This window comes from Myotis nattereri (assembly GCF_964212035.1).
Source record: "Myotis nattereri genome assembly, chromosome: 2".
Taxonomy (NCBI): domain Eukaryota; kingdom Metazoa; phylum Chordata; class Mammalia; order Chiroptera; family Vespertilionidae; genus Myotis; species Myotis nattereri.
The window spans coordinates 18,256,118-18,275,171 of record NC_138076.1 but is presented as its reverse complement, the minus strand read 5'-3'; the positions used below and the strand labels follow the sequence as shown (position 1 = coordinate 18,275,171).

Genomic DNA, 19,054 nt, shown 5'->3' with positions numbered 1-19,054 from the left:
TTAGGACAAGTAAATCCAAATAGGAAATGTAATTACAGTAAGACCTCTTATAATAGTGACATCCAATACCTTCGTGTATGCAACATTTTGACAGTCAATCTCAAATCTTTTTTTCTTTCTTCCTCTCTCTCATCTCTATACAGCTATCTTTTTCTTATTTCTGATAGATTGTGAGAGACCTAACATATGTCTTGAGAACAACTCTATTTTCTGCTGTCGAGAACTGTTCCTCAAATCAGGAAGGTATATTCTGGTACACAGCTCTTGGCTGCTGACACCATTTTTATCCTCTGGTAAAATAAATGGTGGGCTGATAACTCCTCCATCTCATGAAAATCTTGCTTCTCTTCCACAAGTATGTCAGCAGCTTGTTTGTCCCCTTTGCTCCTCTCATGATGCAATCACTGCGTTCTAAGAATTTTTCATAAAACATCTTGTTTACATCAGCAAAACGTCACTAATTTGAAGTCTATACTAGTTAGAACAAAAGCTTGACTTGTGTTTGCTTCTGCCCTGCATGGGGGAGAGCAGATTAATTAAGTAAATTAATAGTGAAATTAAGAGTGAAGTGGTTTAGTTTCTAATGTCCTTTAGAAACAAAATCTGTTTAACAAATTGCTGCTGAAATGGTCTTGCTCATAATGATTCTCTTTTCCTGGTAAGACTGCCAGAATCTTCAAAGTCCACTTTCCCCACCTGATTCTTTCTTTTTCTTTTTTTTTTGGGGGGGGGGGGATGGCGGAGGGGAGGCAAGGGGACAATAGCATGTATGTGGAAACACACATTTAAAAAAGACAAGAAGGTTTTTGATCTCATATTATTCCCTAGTAGCCTGTCATCTCTTCTTGTTGCAATAGAATTTAGTGAGCCTCCATAACATTCTTTATCCCCAGGAAGTCATATAAAAAGCTCAAAGGAAAGTGTTACAGTAGCAAATACCTTTCAAAATTCAAGTTAGAATGAAAGGAATTTAAGACCCTGGTCCTCCTGATTTTTGTGAATGTCCTCACTGTTCCCCTTCCCCACCCTGCTACCACCACCTGTCAGGAACAGGAGATTCTAACTGAATACCAAGTGACAAGAGGAACCTGGATCGAGCTTGGTGGACACTCATGAAACCCACACTTAAGAATCTCCTGATCGGCCTATCTCTGCCAGAAGCCACATCTTCTATGAAATGGAATGGCAGTTCCAAGCTTGTTCAGCGGAACATTTCCTATTTATCACCTTTTGCTATCTTCCTGATTTCAGTTATACATATATTGTAATAGATTAAATAAGTATTTTATAATGAGGCAATGCAAGATTCACTAATGAAGAGATAAAGTCTGGTTTGGACAGTGTAAAAAGAGTGAAAAGACCTGCAGCTTAGGAGTTCAAGAGAACAGGGATTTGTTAGAATGGGCTAGTAAATATAAATAAATAAATAAATAAATAAATAAATAAATAATAAAAATTAAATAAATAAATAAATGAATGAATGAATGAATGAATGGCTAGGAAAAGGAGTTAAAGCAATGTACCCTCAGTGAGTAGGAAGGACTCGATGCTGAGTGGATTCTTTTTAAGATATTTCTGTCCTAAAAATAACATGGAATTTTTTTTCAATGACCCATAGAACTTTAAGAGAAAAAGCTGAAGGCTGGCTTAGGGCAATGGTAGAAAAAAATAAAAATGAACTGCATGCAATGTCTTAGTCCTGAATTCCCTAAGTCTAAAGCTATTTGATACCTAAAATTTCCCTTTCTGTAATGCACATGTTACGCTAAGATTCCTCATTCCTATAGTAGCTTTGTTATACATGGTACAGCCAAACTGTTTCATGCTGATGACATCACTCATTCATTCATTCATTCAGTAACAATTACTGAACTCCTTCCATGAACCACACATTATATCAGGGATCGTGTATATAAAGTTGTATAAAACAAATAGTTTTCACAATAGATTACGGTCCATACCTACTATAGAAGCACTGAGGCAAAAGATAAAAGGACTTCAGATATATATGCCTCCACACCTTATCATACCTTTTTCCAGCCCTTCGTTCCAAATATCCAGCCTAAATTTTTCTGATCATCTATTTCTGGTTGGGGACTCAGTGCTTTCTGATCCATTGAACTTCACAATAAACTAAAATTAGACTCGTGCTTCTAAATCGTACTCTTGGTGCACTGTCCATTCTGAATCAGTGAGAAGGCAATCTAAGACAGAGGTGCCTCTCTCCCTGGCTATTCATCCTGGGGAAATGTCTGGGGAGATATAAAGAAGACCAGTTAGCTTAGGGATTTCTGTGACTGGGGCATTCCTCCACAAAAAAAAAAAAAAGAAAAATTGCATTTATTAACCCACTTCATTTTAGCCATTGAGCAAACATAAAATTGAAATAACTTTTAGTTACTGCCAGTCTGGGATCTAGCTAAACCAATGATCCAAGGATAACAGGTTCCACTCTTATTATCCAATTCCCATTATCCAATTCCACTCAATTCCTTTTTAATTCTGAAAAGTATAAAATCTGGTTGCTTTGAAATGTTCTCATTACTTTCTTATATTGAAATTTCAAAGATCCACCATGAATTATCTCTGTAAGTCTCATTGCCCCATATTATGACCTTGAAATGTGATTGTTCTCGCAATTGGAGAATAAAAAATTAATTGAAAAGGCGTTCATTTTTAAGCCCCTCCTTCTTTCTTTTCTAACATCTTTGTTGCTGAACCAACACCGCACCAGACACAGGATACGGATTCCTCTCCTTCAGTCTGTCTCTGGTAAGAAAATAGCTACAAGCTATAAATAACAGCAGTGGTTTCCAATCTTCTGAAATTTGCAGTATCCTATCACTGCTTGATTTTAGGTTACTCTGCAGTTCCACTTTCCTACTTTGCAATTAAAGAGACCCGAGAGCGTAGTGCTGGGCACAAAGCATTCTCATTGTCTTGAGAGGTCTAGGATCCCTAGAGTCAAGCAATGCCCTTGACTCTCAGCCCTTCTGACCACCTCTCCAGCCTCACCTCTTTCTTCTTCTCCATCTATACCCTACTCTCCAGTCACACTAAATTAGCAGTCAGCTCCCTGAACAGCCCATTACCTCTCTTGGACCTGTGCCTTATACATTTACAAATGCTCTTACCCCTGTTGACACTTGGGCATAGCTACGGCATTTATCACACCAAACAGCAATGTGCTGTTTACTTGTCCATCTCCTCTAACTAGACTGCAACTGTCAAAGATGAGGAGTGTCTCCTACTTGTCTACAGTGCTTGGCATATACTGGCACTATACTTTGTTAAAATAATAAAGTGATGAGTGAGCCCTCCCAAGCCCAGGACTGATGGTTCACCCTCTAGCACCCTATTTGCTTATCTGGCCTCCATACTAGCTTAGGAGCTCCTCGATGTCCTGATGGGGAGTTTTCTCATATTATCATGCCTAATCTTGTTTCCAGAACACTGTTCAATACAATGTGTTGGATAGGTAGCTAGGTACATAGATAGGTACAGAGATAAATAGGTAGATAGTAAAGGGGTGAGATAATAACAATCATCAGCTGGCAATAAATATTCAAGGTGACATTAAGTGAGATGAATGTCTTCTAACGTACGTCCTGGGTTAGAATAAATTGACACTGGAGCCACACAGCCTGCTCTCTCCATCATGAACTCTCAGGATCAGTTTCTTCCTGTGCCAAATAGAGTTATTGATAGCCCCAAACCTGGCAGGTTTGTTGTGAGGATCTACATTCAACGTTCTGGAGGCACATCGGACACATAGTAAGCGCTAAAGTACTGTAAGTCAGGAAGACATGATGGCCGCCAGCCCTAGTCCTGCCAAAAAGGATACGTATGAGAATTTCCCATCGAAAACATGTTAGAAGCAAGACACCATTCTGAATGCATTACTGAGGCACGGAATTCAATTCCACCTAGTCACCCCCACATTTAATCAGTTCTTTTCCTTAGGAAAGAGACCAGGTTAAATGCCATAAAAATGGACTAATAAAACCTCCCAGTGGTTCCCAAACCTGCACTCACATTGTGGTAATTTGCCCAGAAGCCAACCACCAGAAACTGGATGTGAAGGAAACCCTTCAGGAGGAGTTCTGACAGGGAAAAAATTCACTTGCCCTATTTTCTCCTTCAGAATAAAAAATGATCATTTCAAAGATTACCTTCCGAAAGGACTATCCTGAGTGTATTTCTTTCTTCCCAGCCACCTACTTTTCAGAGAAGTTCTAACCTTCACAATTGAGATCCCCTCCCCACTTGCCTCTGGTCCACATCAAGGTAGGAAGCATAAAGGCCTTGGAGCAGAGAATCCTTAGACTCCCAGGAAATGCAAATTACAGAGGGAAGGGGCTTTTTGGAACATGCAAAGCTCACAGCCTGAAGGAAAGTAGTGCCCTCCACATGCCAACCTGGCCTCTTCTATCCAAAAGGCTTTAACATTTTCTTTAAAGTAGCCCAGGAATCTGCCCAATAGCTTGCTGCTACTGGGCCTGGTGTGTCCTGAAATTCGTAATTAATATAGTAATTAAAGCCCTTTCAAAGAGCCCTCTGTTCAATCAGCGGTGTTTTGTTTACTAGGAGAAGAGGCTCTCTTCCTATAAAAACACAGGAGGAGGCGCGCTTAAAAACTATATTTCAATTGCAAACAATGTGGCTGTGTTCCCAAATGGCAAAGAGAAGTTCAGAGAATTATCCTGGGGGCCCGAGGTGCCACTCGAGGTGTTCATACTTGGCTGCTGTGCCTGCAGCCCAAGAAACCCATTTCAAAATGGAGCAAATTAGCAAAATTCAGCAGATGGAAGCCCTGGGTCATGTCACGCCACTTCATTAAAGCATCCAGGATGAAGGCAATACAGCAAAACACCATCAGGAGAATTAAAAAGGTTGTGTGTTTGTTTAAAGCCTGTGCTTTTCTATATTGATAACTGGAAAGATTTAATAAAGATCGACTATATTAATAATTGATTTTCAGATGCAGGTCGAAACTAAAAGTAAATTGGAAATGCTGCCAATAAAATAAACGTTTTGCCATGTCCACAAAGTCATTTCTTCCACAGGCCCTCTCTCTGAGAGCCATCTAAATACAGCCTGGCTGACCCTCTGACTGGGCTCCTTCAGTGGTTCCCTTCTTGTGTGAGATGCACAGCCTCTGCCCTGACCCACTGCCACCTGCCCCAGCCCACCTTGCCGAACTCGCCACCCACTTCTTCCAAAATGACTCTGCATCTTCACCAAGATGATCTGGTTTCCATCCTGGTGCACAATGTTCACTTTCTTGCTCCCAAACCACATCTTTGTAGAAAATGTCCTGCAGGCAAGCTGGTACTGGAAGAGGCCCTGGGTTTAAAATCCAGCTCTGGCTTTTACCATAAACAGAAGGTACGGAAGGGTAGGTCACATATTTATACTTTCTAAGCCTGTGTTTTCTTATTATAAAATGGGAGTAATAGAGCTTTTTTCCCAGAACTGTTGGAAGGATCAGTACCACTGTGCCCAGCCCAGTGTCAACCACTTGAGTCTGTTCCTCCCTCAATCCCACCTAAGAAGAGTCTTTGCTTGACCAAACTTTAGGCAGGCTCCTGGGCTTTCTTCTAGGTCCATCTGTGAAGTTCTTTGTAAAAATCCAGCTTTAGTAAGACCCTTGCTAAGTCATTTTAACCAACACCCTGGTCTCCCCAATATCTGATCAGGTTCCTCATCCTCCACCACCCCTTCTTCCCCCCGCCCCCATTCTGCGTACACACACACACACACACACACACACACGGTGATATGTGATTAGCCCAGCCTGACTTCAGCAAGAATTCTGTTAGGTCAAGATAGCAGAACTCCCCCATCCTCACCCCTGATATTTCCTCAGTGCCCCCAATCCTGCTCCTTGGCTCCAAGCCCCACTTGCTCATGCCATATTCAAAATTGATCTCCTGGCTCTATACTGAGGTCTCCTCTCCCTGTTGCAATTGTCCTGGATAAAATTTCCTTTTACTGTTTAATTACTGTCCAGCTCTGGGTTTTCTTTTACAACATCCACCATTTAAGGCAGCCGTGGGCAAACTACGGCCCGCGGGCCGGATCCGGCCCATTTGAAATGAATAAAACTAAAAAAAAAAAAAAGACCGTACCCTTTTATGTAATGATGTTTACTTTGAATTTATATTAGTTCACACAAACACTCCATCCATGCTTTTGTTCTGGCCCTCCGGTCCAGTTTAAGAACCCATTGTGGCCCTCGAGTCAAAAAGTTTGCCCACCCCTGATTTAAGGTCTACCGCCAGCCTAGCCCCACTCAGAAATGGTTCTTCTGACCCTTCCAGGTGGAAATGAGCTCTCCCTCCTCTGAATATTTGTCATTTATCTGTAACATGCTCCTTTGACATTTTGCAAAAATGATGCTGTAGGGTAGCTCTTTCCAAGGCCCAGATACCTTCACACTGAGATGTAAGCCCATCTGTCATTGACCCTGCTTTCTATATCTCTTCATCCACCACAGTCCCAAGCAGAGTCTGGGGCCTTAATCAACTCACAATCAGTTAAGTTTTGCTACTTGGTTGTGGCTTGTTCTTTTTTCCTCTCCTGAAGAAGTTAGCAATTGCCATACTTTATTTTGCGGATGGACCACCATGCCCCTCTCCACACGGTTGCAATCCCCCTTTGGAGTGTCTCCACGTGGCACACAGAATCGAGTAAAAACAATTTTTTCCCATTATACTGTTAACTTGAATTAAAATATAACATTACTAACTAATGCTTTAGGGTTTAAAGGGGGAAATTTACAGAAGCAGATAATGAAAACTCTTGCAAAAAGAAATTTTAAAGAACTGCTAGAACAATCCTGGCTCTGAATAACTCCCCATCATCTTCTTAGCAACTTTTCCTTATCAATTCTGCTTTCTCTCCCTCACATTTTCCCAAGCAGAGTCTGGGGCCTTTCCCCACTCTCTGCTTCCCTATACCCAGTTCATCCCTCCACTACTCATTTAAATAATCTCTTTGTCAAAGATGCCCAACCACTTTTGGAGTAGAAAACCATAATTAGTTAATTGGCTGTGTCTTCCTTTAAGGGGAATGCCCAATGGTGGGAAGTCTTGACTGCAGGGAAATTACTGGTGTCTGCTTCTCTCAGTGGAAGAAGGAAGGAAGGAGACTATGAGTAAAGGGGGTGGTTAGGAAGAAGTTAGGTACTGAACAGTCAAAAAGGACAACTATCTACCACATTGCATAAGAGTAAACATTTCTCCCTGTCTCTCTGTTCTCTCAGCTGATCAACCAGAGAATCTTACTAATTATTTCATAGAGAAAGGCTGCATGCTCCTACTCAGACCTAGAGCTATGAATGAAATAAAGTCAAGTACATCAACCTACTCTCTCTGCTTTCTATTTTTCCCCATCATCTCAACCTGCAACACCCTCCTCCCCTGATTTCCAATCCCAACAAAATAGAAAAGAATAGGAAAATGGGAGAAGAAAATTACCCATCAGAGGAAGCAGACCAGTACTGTGAGTTTATCACCTACTCAAAAGTGTGATACAACCTACAGGCCTGCTCAATAATAGGACACAACCCTGCCCTCTGCCTCGTGAAAGGTGCCATCTTCAATCAATAAGATGTTACATAAAAACCTTTCATAGTTGAAAAAATGTCATGCTTTATGTAGGTGCTGTCAGAGATCCAAATAAGTGTGACCTCCAATCTCCCACCTATAACTGAACAGGGAAAATAAGCACATACACACCATCATCTGCAGCTAATGGGCACCAAACAAACTGTAAAGGTTATAGTACTTGACCCTCTTGGACTGTGCTGGTCTTGAATGGGGCATGGTGGGGGGGTAAGGGGGAGTAAAAAGCATTGATCCTGATTCTTACCCCTCACCTACCCTCCTCTCTGGATTTCCCTGTTGAGTGAAATACTAGTAAACACAGAATAACCTGCATCATTTTTATAAATAGTTGGACAGGTTTTAAATACCTGCCTACTTTCAAAGCAGAAACCCCTTGATAAACAGGGCGTGGGTACAAAGCTCAGCCACAAAGACTGATGGAGGTTCCTACTTTCTCCAATCCAATCTACCCTGGGTCTGTGAAGTGGACCAACAGCCGCTCTCACAAACCAGCCTCATGCAGCACTGACACAGACCCCTTAGCACTGCCCGGCATCCCATCCACACCATGAGTGGGGAAGGCAAGGGCTTGGCTGCTATATGCATAGCAGGCAAGGAGTGTGTGGAGCCATCCCTGCAAACACAAGCTCTTCCATACTTGACCATAGGCTGGGAAAGAAGGCCCAAACTGAGACATGGCCCAAGGTATGACAACCTGAATCAATTATATGACCAGTTCCTCCTAACATGGGAGGAGCTTGTAAGGGGGATGGTGGGATGAGGGACCCAAAGAATTCCCTTATTTTCTCTTCCCACATCCCAACAACAAATTATTGGTAGGTTTTCATTCTCTGACCTCCAAGTGTTTCTAACACTCATAAGTCCATTCCAGACCAGTAATGATGACACAGCCTAAATAAGGAGAACCTTCACTTGAATTTATCTTGGGCTTTTAGACATGTAAGAAGTCGGTAGCTAGACGAGGCCCTAAAAGATGGAGACCTGAACTTAGTTATCATGGCATTAGTACTGCATCACCAGGACCTGGCACCTTGAAGCAATCAAACATGTGTAAACCAAATGTGAGCTAGAAATGGACAAAGTGGAACCTAGGAATGCAGGGATGTCAGGTGGAATGATAGACATTGAAAATGAAAAGGCTTCAACATTTGTTTTGTCTTTTTGAAGCAATGTCAGAAACCACATGGGCTAAAGCCCACTGTAGCCTTTTCATAACAATTCCATTCATGTGGATAAATGCTTTTGTTGGAGGACAGCTCATTTTCAGTTAGCTGCACAATATCAACCAGTATATTAAAATTTAAAATAATTCAAATGTTAAACCTATGAACAAAAGTACTTAAATGCCACTTAGAGCTCTGATCTTGTGAAAATTTGGAAACCTCCCTTATGCCTACAAATTACCTGCCTCCAGGCCAGCCCACCAACGATACAACTATAACTTTATGGCCTCTTTTTTCTGGAAGTGCCCGCCTGTGTCCTTTATTGGAAAGTCATTTGCTCTAGGAAGGTATTCTCTTGTTGCTCCCTCTTCTCCTAAGGCAGCGGTTCTCAACCTGTGGGTCGCAACCCCTTTGGGGGTCGAATGACCCTTTCACAGGGGTCGCCTAAGACCATCGGAAAACACATATATAATTACATATTGTTTTTGTGACTAATCACTATGCTTTAATTATGTACAATTTGTAACAGTGAAATTTGGGGTCACCACACGAGGAACTGTATTAAAGGGTCGCGGCATTAGGAAGGTTGAGAACCACTGTCCTAAGGCCCATTGTGTGGTCAGGAAAAGACAAAGAGTAGAACTCTGTTTACATCCTAAGATGACTCCCTTTCCTTCTAATTTCAGAAACTACATCAGGAAAAGATGTCCTTCCTGAGGAAGGCTGAGCAGACAGATTGTCAAATACCAATATGCACCAGAAGGGCAAGGTCCTTATACAGTATTGCACCTGTAGCATAGTGTCCCTGGTGCTTAATAAGTGCTCAAGCATGCTTACGGAATTAATGGCTATAAATATGGAGATGGTAAACAGTGCTAGGCTGAAGACATTTTTGTTGACTTTTAACATTTTGTTGAGGATTTAAAACTGTGGACACCCAGAGGCCACTGCTTAGAAAAGGTCAGACATATCATTTAATTAATAACTTTGTATAAAATCATATGGTAAATCAACAATGCAGTGAAATGCTGGTTGTTTGCTGGGTTGGTTGAAAAAGCATTTGCTTCATTCCTATATACCCACAGTTTTGCAGATGCATTTGAAATGAACGACACAGGAATCAAATAATCATTAGCGTTTGAAAAATAAAGACCCAACTGTAGGTTATGTAAACCTAATTTGCCCTCACACTGCAGGAACTACCTTCGCCTGGACCTACGGAAATATAAGGTTAAAAATATAGAAATCAATGCACTACCTATACTCCTCTTCCAAGATTCTGGTGGGGACTAATCCAGTTAGGGCCAGACCAGACCCTGATAAGCTGAGGAACCTAATTTACCTTCATTATGACAGATAAAAGTCCAATCAGTCCACTGGAGTGGCCAGGAATTTCCTTTTATTTGCTAAGAAACTTCTGAGAGCTGAATTAATATAGCATTGTAAAAGGATTTCTCAAATAAACAGCTTCTAGAGTTTACTCCTTTTAAATATAACTATGAAAATATCCTGTTCAGCAAATAAAGAAACATACAAATGAAGAAAAGAACCAAATTGCATAAACTGGGGAAGTATTAAATCATCATAATAACAGCATTACAACAAGAACTGTAATTATTTTCCAGCTTATAATCCAGAAGTAATAACATGTCAGATAAATTTATAATATACTCAGGTACTGCAATCATTTTAATGGGTGGTCGCTATTAAATGCTAGCAATAAAAAATGTAGAAACAATTATAAATGAGACAAGAGACATGAACTTAAAAGAATGAATGAGGGCCAAACAATATCATATAAAATGGTTATATTACTACAGACACCCAACCATATATGAAAAAAACCTTACCTTAAAATAAAAACAAAGGTATGTTTTCTGATAACAAAATTTAACCCAGGGTGTTAATCTAGTTTCTCCTACTACAACAGAAATTACATTTCTTCCAAGGAAAGGAGTTAAGATATATTTTTACATCCCAATATTTGTCCCATTCTTTGGCAATATTCTTTTGTGAGAGTTTTATCATCTGCAGTGGCACGTGGGCCTGTGTTTGTTAATATAGAAGTTATCCAAAAAGGGGCAAATTTCTAGTATGGATAAGACTCTCCCTATTATAAATTTTCCAACTCGCAACAAACACTGCGACATGCTTCTGCAAATGTTTCCCAACACCCTCAGCAAATATAATATGAAACGCAACCCAATTTAGCCAAAAAGTGCCATGTTAAATCAATATCCTCCCTAGACATGATTTTTTTTTATACCTAGCAGAGGTGCCCTCTCCTTCACAGCAGTTCACATGTCTAAACACTGTGACATGATGTCGCTACTCTGGCTAAGCATGCATATGTCCTTTTTCCACGACTGGGTTATAAATTCCTCAAACTTCTCCATATCTCTAGAACAGTAATTGTAGCCTATCAGGAGTAGTAAGTGATAAATAAGTACTTGTTGAGTTAGGGAGTGAAAGAAGTAAATACTATGGCTTTTACTATTTCCATTATCATGGTTGTCACCTATGTTGCCTTTGATTTTTTTTTCCTAAAAGCCAGGTAGAGAAAGCCCGCATTTAGTATATAAGGAAACTTTCTAAAAAGCCTGTCTTAGTTCTGAATCCTGGTTTCTCCATTCATTTATACCATACCTGCTTTGAGGTTGTTTCATCTATAAAATGGGTATAATGATGTTAACCTCTGGGTTAGTATCAGGATTTAGTGAGATAACAAATGGGAAGGGCTTAGCACAGAGCAGTACACAGAATAAGCTCAAATCATTGGTAGGGAGAAGATAGTGGCATACGTCCATTTTTTGTAGCTACAAAACATTGGTTTTCGTCTCACTCAATTCCCAGAAGATACTCTTAGTATAAAAACTCTGCTCTCAGGCTGCTTCCACAGACCACACGGCACAATGAGAAATCTTCCCAAAGCCCTGAGCTCAAAACATTTGAGGACCACTCTGCACTCCAGTGAGGCAAATGGAGTCTGGCAGATTTTCATTTTTAGCTATCTTGTGCTGCAAGGTTCCCTCAGAAATTCTGGGAATGAGATCATTTCAATTCCCCTCCCCGGGGGCAGCTACTCCAATCTGTTACTGCTTCAGTGTGAGGATCAGAAAGGGAGTATCCTTACTTAGTGTTTCACTGCTGCTCATTCTTGGTGCAATGTCCTGGAGCCCAGAAAGGACGTGTTATCACTGTGGACAAGAAGAGGCCACATGCTAACCTGACTAACTCAGGAAAGGCCTGCGTGACAGCCTTGCAAACTCAAGAGACCTAAAGTAACCACAAAGGATGGTCTGCCATTAAAATCTTTAATTAAAAAGCGGTTTTTAAGTGGGTAGTCATGTCCTAAGCCAGTATCTTCTCCGACAAAGATCAACTTCGATCTTTACTGAACCTATCTGTCTTTTTTCAATCTAAGATAACACACATGTGGAATGTCAGGGGAACTTGTAACTTCCCTTTTTGTGGACCTCATCGTAACCAGATGCTCCTATGTGCCAGGAAGGAGACCACAAGTTTCCTCATTGTTACTGGTATCATGTTAATTGTTCATTGTTAACTATTCTGTGCCAACCTAAGTAAAAGTATGTATCAATCATTTTACTTTTTATCCAATCCCAGAGGTTCCCCACCCCCTTTGCTTCCTCCTGCCTCCCTAATCTATCACCAATGGATTTCAAGTAACCCACTTATGTCTCCTCCTTTGAGTGTAACGTATAAAACAAGGTAAAAACACTGCCATTCTCCAGAGCACTATCTTAATACATTGAGATTCTGCTTCCCGGCAACAGTATGGCTCAAATAAACTCACAAAAATTCTTTACAAGTTTGAATGTGGGTTTTTTTTTTTCTTTTTACATTAACATCATTTATCACTTAACTTTTTCTAGAAAAGTCTCTTTCTCTCTTGCTCGCTCACTCTCGCTCTCGCTCACCTGCTTCTGCCCACCACCACATACAGAGTTCTACAGAAAGAACTGTCACTGCAGACACATATGTAATACCCTTTGTAATACTTTAAGCAATAAAATAAAAATAAAAAAAATAAATAAATAAAAAGGAGATAAAAAAAAAAAAGAACTGTCACTGCAGAGCCAGCACAGGCTGAACCTGGACAGATGCTCCTCTCTACCAAACACCCTCCCCAGACAGCATTACCACCCCCTCAGGCGCTGCCTGCTGAAGCAGTGCTGCTCACACCTCACAGAGCATCAGGAAGCCCTGGAGAGCAATGGGTCTGGAGAGGACTCAGGGATCTGCAGTCCTAATGGGGTCCTCCAATAACATTGTGTCGTGATAACGTTGATGAGGAAAAGTAACTGATTCCCAGCCAGGACCACTGGGTGTGTGGAGTTGAGCTGCTCTCCCCACGTCTGCGTGGGTTTTCTCTGGGGACTCCAGTTTCCTCCCACACCCCAAAGCTGGGCGCACTGGGTGAAGCGGGGTGCCTACCCTGTCCCCGCCAAGTGAGTGCGCACACGTGTGTGAGTGCGCCTGTGATGGAAGGGCATCCTGTCTAGCAGTAGGTCCTGTCTTACACCCTGAGCTGTAGGAACAGGCGTGGGCCACCCGCCACCTGTGACCAGGCCCTAGAATAAACAGGTAGGAAAATAACTGTCTTATGTGTTTGTATTAATCTTTCTGTTCAAGGACCTTTGAACCACAGACTCGGAGAGTATGAATTCACAGGGACTGGAGGACACCGAGCTCAAGCAGGTGATACTCATCTTAATTTCTGCCTCCAGTGCTACTCCCTCCCATGTCCCCAGCTCCACTGCAGCCTCCCTGCCTCTAGTGGGCTCCATGGAGACAACTCCTGAGCCCTCCAATTAGCACGAACAGGGCACTTACTTTAGCCTAGGTGCTAACATACATTATCCTTATCTCAGCCCACACTCACCCCTCACTCAGAGAGACACATTATTCTCATTTTGCATCAAGTTTAGAAACATCGAGCAACACTTCCAAGGTCACAAGTGACACAGGTAGGTCTAGGAGCCAAGGCCTAACCCTTAAGCTATGTGCTAAGTCCACTCCAGCCTCCAGGTCTTCCCCTACTGGACCCCACCATGTCTCATTACCTTCCTGGAAAAATATTAATGTTGATGTGTGGTGTTTATTCATTCAGACAACAAACTTGTTAGCACAGACCTTTTAGAGAATCAATGTCATCTCTGGACACAGCAACCTGACTTATTCATTGCACTGTTGAAGACATAGTTTTGTCCATGTGGATCTGACTTCAGTATTCTCAAAACACATTCAGTCCCCCATAAGCAATCACCCGCATGCACACTCTTTGATGATAAATAGGAAGGTGTGCCATTCCCAATGAGTATCCACTACGACAGAGCACAGGACCCTTCACTCAGGATGGAGCAACTAGAATCCTATCAGGCTGCTCTGTTCCAAACCTCGTCATGATTCTAACAGAGCAAATCAAATGACCTGAATGCAAATAAAGGTTCCTCTTCTCAGCAGCTGTGTGACCTTTAGAGTTCTGTAAACCTTTTTGAATCTTGGGTTAAAATTGGAAGAAAATGATACAACTCGAAAGATGGTGTGAAGGAATAAAGGAGGCAAAGTATGTAATATTCGGCATGTAATAGAAACTCAGTAAATTCTAATTCTCTCTTTTCTTATTCATCTTCTGACTAGTTGAGAAAACCTTAGTGGCCACAGAGTCCAAGGGCTCCCAAACCTAAGTGCACACCAAAATCACCTGGAGAGGTTTCTAAAAATGCAGATTCTCGGGACATACCCTGAACCCAAACAATTATCCTCCCCAGGAGTCTAGGCCAGGGATCTTCATATTCTACTCTGCAAACCATTTTTGCAAACCACTGGTCTGTCCCAGATCAGAAAACATCAGGTCCAAAAACCCAACCGTGGTTCTCCAAGGTGAATTGGGCTGAGGCGCCCGCTGCTGAAGCTGGAGGACTAAGTTTTAAAAGATTTTCTTTTCATCCCTTTCCCCATTTCCTTTGATTTATAAGGTGCAATTTTCATAAATATGACTCCTAGTTTATTTACACTGTATTAAAATTAGGAAAACCCAGGATTAAAAAAAAAATCCTTACACAAAAACTATTATTACACAGAAAGTAAACAAATGAAAACAGGAAATTCAAAAACATTCTTCCCATGGTGGTTCAAACTCCTTATGCAAATACTAACAATGAATGCATCAATTCAGCAGCTTACTAGACAATAAAAAGACTTTATATAGGCAGCAGGAAAATGCATTCAGTTACTGTCAGAATAATAACTGCATTTCTTGACTGGTGCGCATTAAAATGCTCAGTCATCGTTTCAAATAAAGGCAGCTCTGTGTCAACCAAATACAAAGTCCAAGGACCTTTTGACTCAAACATTTGTCTACATTAGATTGATAGATGTCACTTCACAAGTATTGATGTGACCCATAAAATTCCCTTAGGACCTGGGTACCAACTATAGAGAGAGTAGTTAGTTCTCAAGTTGGTGTGTCAAGAAAAATTTGAACAATAATTTGTCACTAAAGTGGCTTGCATGGTACATAGGAAAGAATTTTTAGCCAAGGGGAAAAACACTAATAAAAGAGTGACCTTCGGCAACATTTAGTAAGACTATCTATAACTTAATCAAGTTAATGATTTTTTTTAAAAAAAAAAATCCTATTGATGCCATTGTAATTAAACTAGTTATAAATAACAGGAAAGAAGCAAGGGGAAGGCCAAATATTATAGTCATTTGTGCAGCTTTGCCAGGAAGCTGCAGTTCAACACTCCCCAGGAAGCCACCAGTCTATTCCCCACAGATTGCTGGGGGGAGGGCCTGGACAGGGGGAGAGTAGACACATGCCCAGTAAAGTCTGGGTGTCATAGGGAAGGTACTTGCTTGTCAGTCATACATCTGGGAATAGGTCATTGGCCAGGGGAGGCATGGCCACTGCAAGTGTGGGAAGATTTGGAATATTTAATTCCCTAAATAAAAGAAGTCCACTCTCTTGCTCTCTTGGCTCCCCTGCATTCGCTCACATGGCCCACAGCCATGTGGACCCCGCACACAATGGATTATGGACTGCAACTAGCCTGATGCTGCACCAGACCCAACTCCACCATGGCACGGAAGCTCTGGGCACCGGCTCTGCTTCTAGCTCTACTGAATTCCCAGCTGCACTTCTTCTAGGCCTGGATGAAGGGAATGGGACTTTAAAACCCCAAGGATGCAATTCCATGCAAATAAAAATCACTCATCGTCCTGTACAAGTCTCAGAAAATTCTTTTTCTTGAGTTATCACAAGGACCCGACCCCCAGCACTCAGTGGGGAAAGGAATACCCCACTTCCACTGATAACAATGTTTTTATACAAACTACCCATTAGATCCCTCAAGTAGAGTCATTCTTCCCAACTCCATGTCCCAAAAAAGGTTCAAAATTCTTAAAACAGCTTCCTGCTACTTATATTTAATAAATCTAAATATTACTAAATCCACTGTTAATAATCCACACATTAGCCTTCTTAGTACTTCAACCCACCCTCTCTGGCCTCCCCCTGCAGCGCGCTAGTCCAGAACTGCTTTATGAGGCCTCCGTGTTGCTGCCAAAGACGAGTACTTTTACATGCAAAGTGTTTGGCAGTAGTAGTAGGCAATGCTGCTTTGGGCTTTCCCTTCCCCATCTTCCAGAAGGATTCTCTGGGGACTCGGACACAGCTGACCACCATCCTGAATCCTTTTTAGGTTTCCCTCTTACTTCTCTCCCTGCTCCTTCCCGTCACCTCTGGCTCCTGCTCTGCCTCATCTTTAAGACTGCAGTTCCTCACACTTCATTCTCTACTCACTTTTCCTCACCCTCCCCCACACTTTTCCTAAGCAACTGCAACTACTCCATAGAGAAAGAAATAGCATGTCCTTGTCTAAAACTCCCACATTCATAAACCCAACCCAGACTTCTCTTCTGAGCTCCATCCATTCAAGTACTTACTTGGCATTTCTATTAGGACAGATCAAAAACACACTGAACTTAAGCCTTCTTCTCCTGCAGTACCCTCCAGCTCATTCCCTACCATTCATACAATTGCTCAGGCCAGACCCAGGAGCCATCCTCACCCCCCACCCCACACACACACACACAAGCATTCTCCCTTCATAACCAAGACTAAAAGATGCCTCCAAAATAGCCTCACATCCTTATGCTTTTTCATCTCTCCTGCTCCCCTGTAGTGCAAGCCCACATCCGATCTCACCTGGAGCCCTCCCTGCATGCTCTCTAGGTCCCTTTCAGTCCATTCTCTGCACAGCAGCAAATTGTGATGTTTTTAAAATGGAAATCTTGTAACTCCCACACTTAGAACCCTGCAGTGTTTCCCGTGCTTTTAGGACACAAAGAGCAGCGTCCTAAAAATTCCAGAGTGGTCTGATTTTTTTTCCTTACCTCTCAGATCTCATTCTTGCCTCCACACTGACTCTCCTCTCTGCTGTGCCTCATCCCTGCCTCAGGGCTGGAAATGTCCTTCCCTCCTCCTCTCTCCCACTCCACCCCATCAGAAATGTCTCCTTCTCAATGAGAACTTCCTATACCATTCAAACTTAGATTTTTCTGTACATGTTCTCATAGTATACCTTGTACTAGTCCCTTATAAAGTTGAGCACATTCGTAAATATGCATATATCATACATTGCTTTGCGTAACTGTCCTGCCTTTCTACACTATTAGCTCAGAAATAACCATGTCTAATTTCTTCATCACTATGATCCGAGGAACCAGTACAAAGACTAGCAAATAATAGATGCCTAATAAATAGTTATTGAATAAAGAAATTGACAAAGGGCGCTCACTGCTCTTTTTCTGTTGGTTACCTACATTTGTTTAGCATTCTATGGTTCTCATAATTTTTTAAGCCACAGCTTCAGAATGGCCCCTATAATTTCTCTCACATGTCAGGAATGCCTACATTTAAAAGGAAAGAAATGGGATTTGGGGAGCTACACCAATTAATTTTAAAAATAAGAGGTAAATTAATGATGAATTTCTAATCCATTTTAATTAATTAATAGATATGTCTCCAAATGACCTGCAGGTAAGACAATGCCTTAAGCTATTCCTTAACCACCTGGAATTCAAGACCTTACAAAGCAAATGGCCCATGACAAAGAGGAGACTAAAAAAGAGCACAGCAAATGTATCATTCTTTATAATGTACACACAATTCTAAAGTGTCCTCTTTATCTTATCAATACTTAACAAAATACTACAATGACATGCATAATGTGGGTGCACAAAGGACTGTTTTACACAGTTTCAAAACCATTCATTCATTGTCTCTATTCACCTATTATAAATTGGTTCCCTTTCCGTTGGATTGCGCAAGGAAGCCCAGCATATACCTAGCAAATCATAAAATCACCAGCAATTCTTACCAACAGGAAGTAGGTGGATGATATGGCACCTTAATCATTTTCATGGACTTTTCAATAGCATTTTAAAGAGAAATATTTTACTAAGTATATATTGACCATTATTTAGCAAGTTACTAGAAATAAAACTACTGGAAAGTAAATAAAGATGATTTTAAAAAAACAGTGGAAAGATTACTCATCAATATATTTAATATACCAGGCAGGTTTAACCTAACAATTTGGCTTTTACAGGCAGCTTTATCAGCCAGTTTAATTGATCCTACTAAGAAGAAATGTACATCATGAAACCCAATTAAGTCAGCAGTGATGAAACCCGAGAGTATTTCTCCACAGTCCCCACAGTCCCCACATCAAAATGGTTTGCTCAACACGGAGCTCAAAAAGACAACATGAATGTGGTCTGACCCTCTACATTTTCAATGATATCAAACGAAACCAGATACAGTAAGCATTAAACTTTAAATACTTACTGCAAACTTAATCCATAAAATGCTCATTTGAGCACAAGAGTGAGTATGTTGTTAACGTGCTATTTATCTACAGTAAACATAGATGGCTGTTGCTATCTGCTCTGCACATAGCTGTTGGGCTCTCCCACTGCTGTGAGGCAGCAGAAGGAAAATCTGTCCACTTTCCAGAGGATAGCTCTGCCATTAAAAATAAAATGACTACCTCAAAAAGGAACCCTGCATGTTTTAACCAATCTGGTTCGAAGTAAGATTCAGCTATGTCTCAGGTGTTAGCACAAGTCTCTTTCAGAGAAAAGTAAAGACTAGAACATCTCCTGCTCTCTCCATTCACTGGGCAGAAATAAACCATTGCAGTTGAGCTGTTATGTATTTGGGGTACC

General features: G+C 41.3%; 1 protein-coding gene and 1 pseudogene across 2 annotated transcripts in view; both read right to left on the bottom strand.

Moving 5' to 3' along the window:
• LOC308511490 (large ribosomal subunit protein uL22-like) overlaps positions 1 to 5,301 on the bottom strand; it is a 193,614-nt pseudogene extending 188,313 nt beyond the window's left edge. Inside the window, exon 1 of the transcript in view lies at positions 5,193 to 5,301. The product of the transcript in view is annotated as a large ribosomal subunit protein uL22-like (transcript). The remainder of the gene's footprint in view (positions 1 to 5,192) is intronic.
• NRG1 (neuregulin 1) overlaps positions 1 to 19,054 on the bottom strand; it is a 1,003,358-nt gene that overhangs the window by 971,276 nt on the left and 13,028 nt on the right. The window lies entirely within an intron of this gene.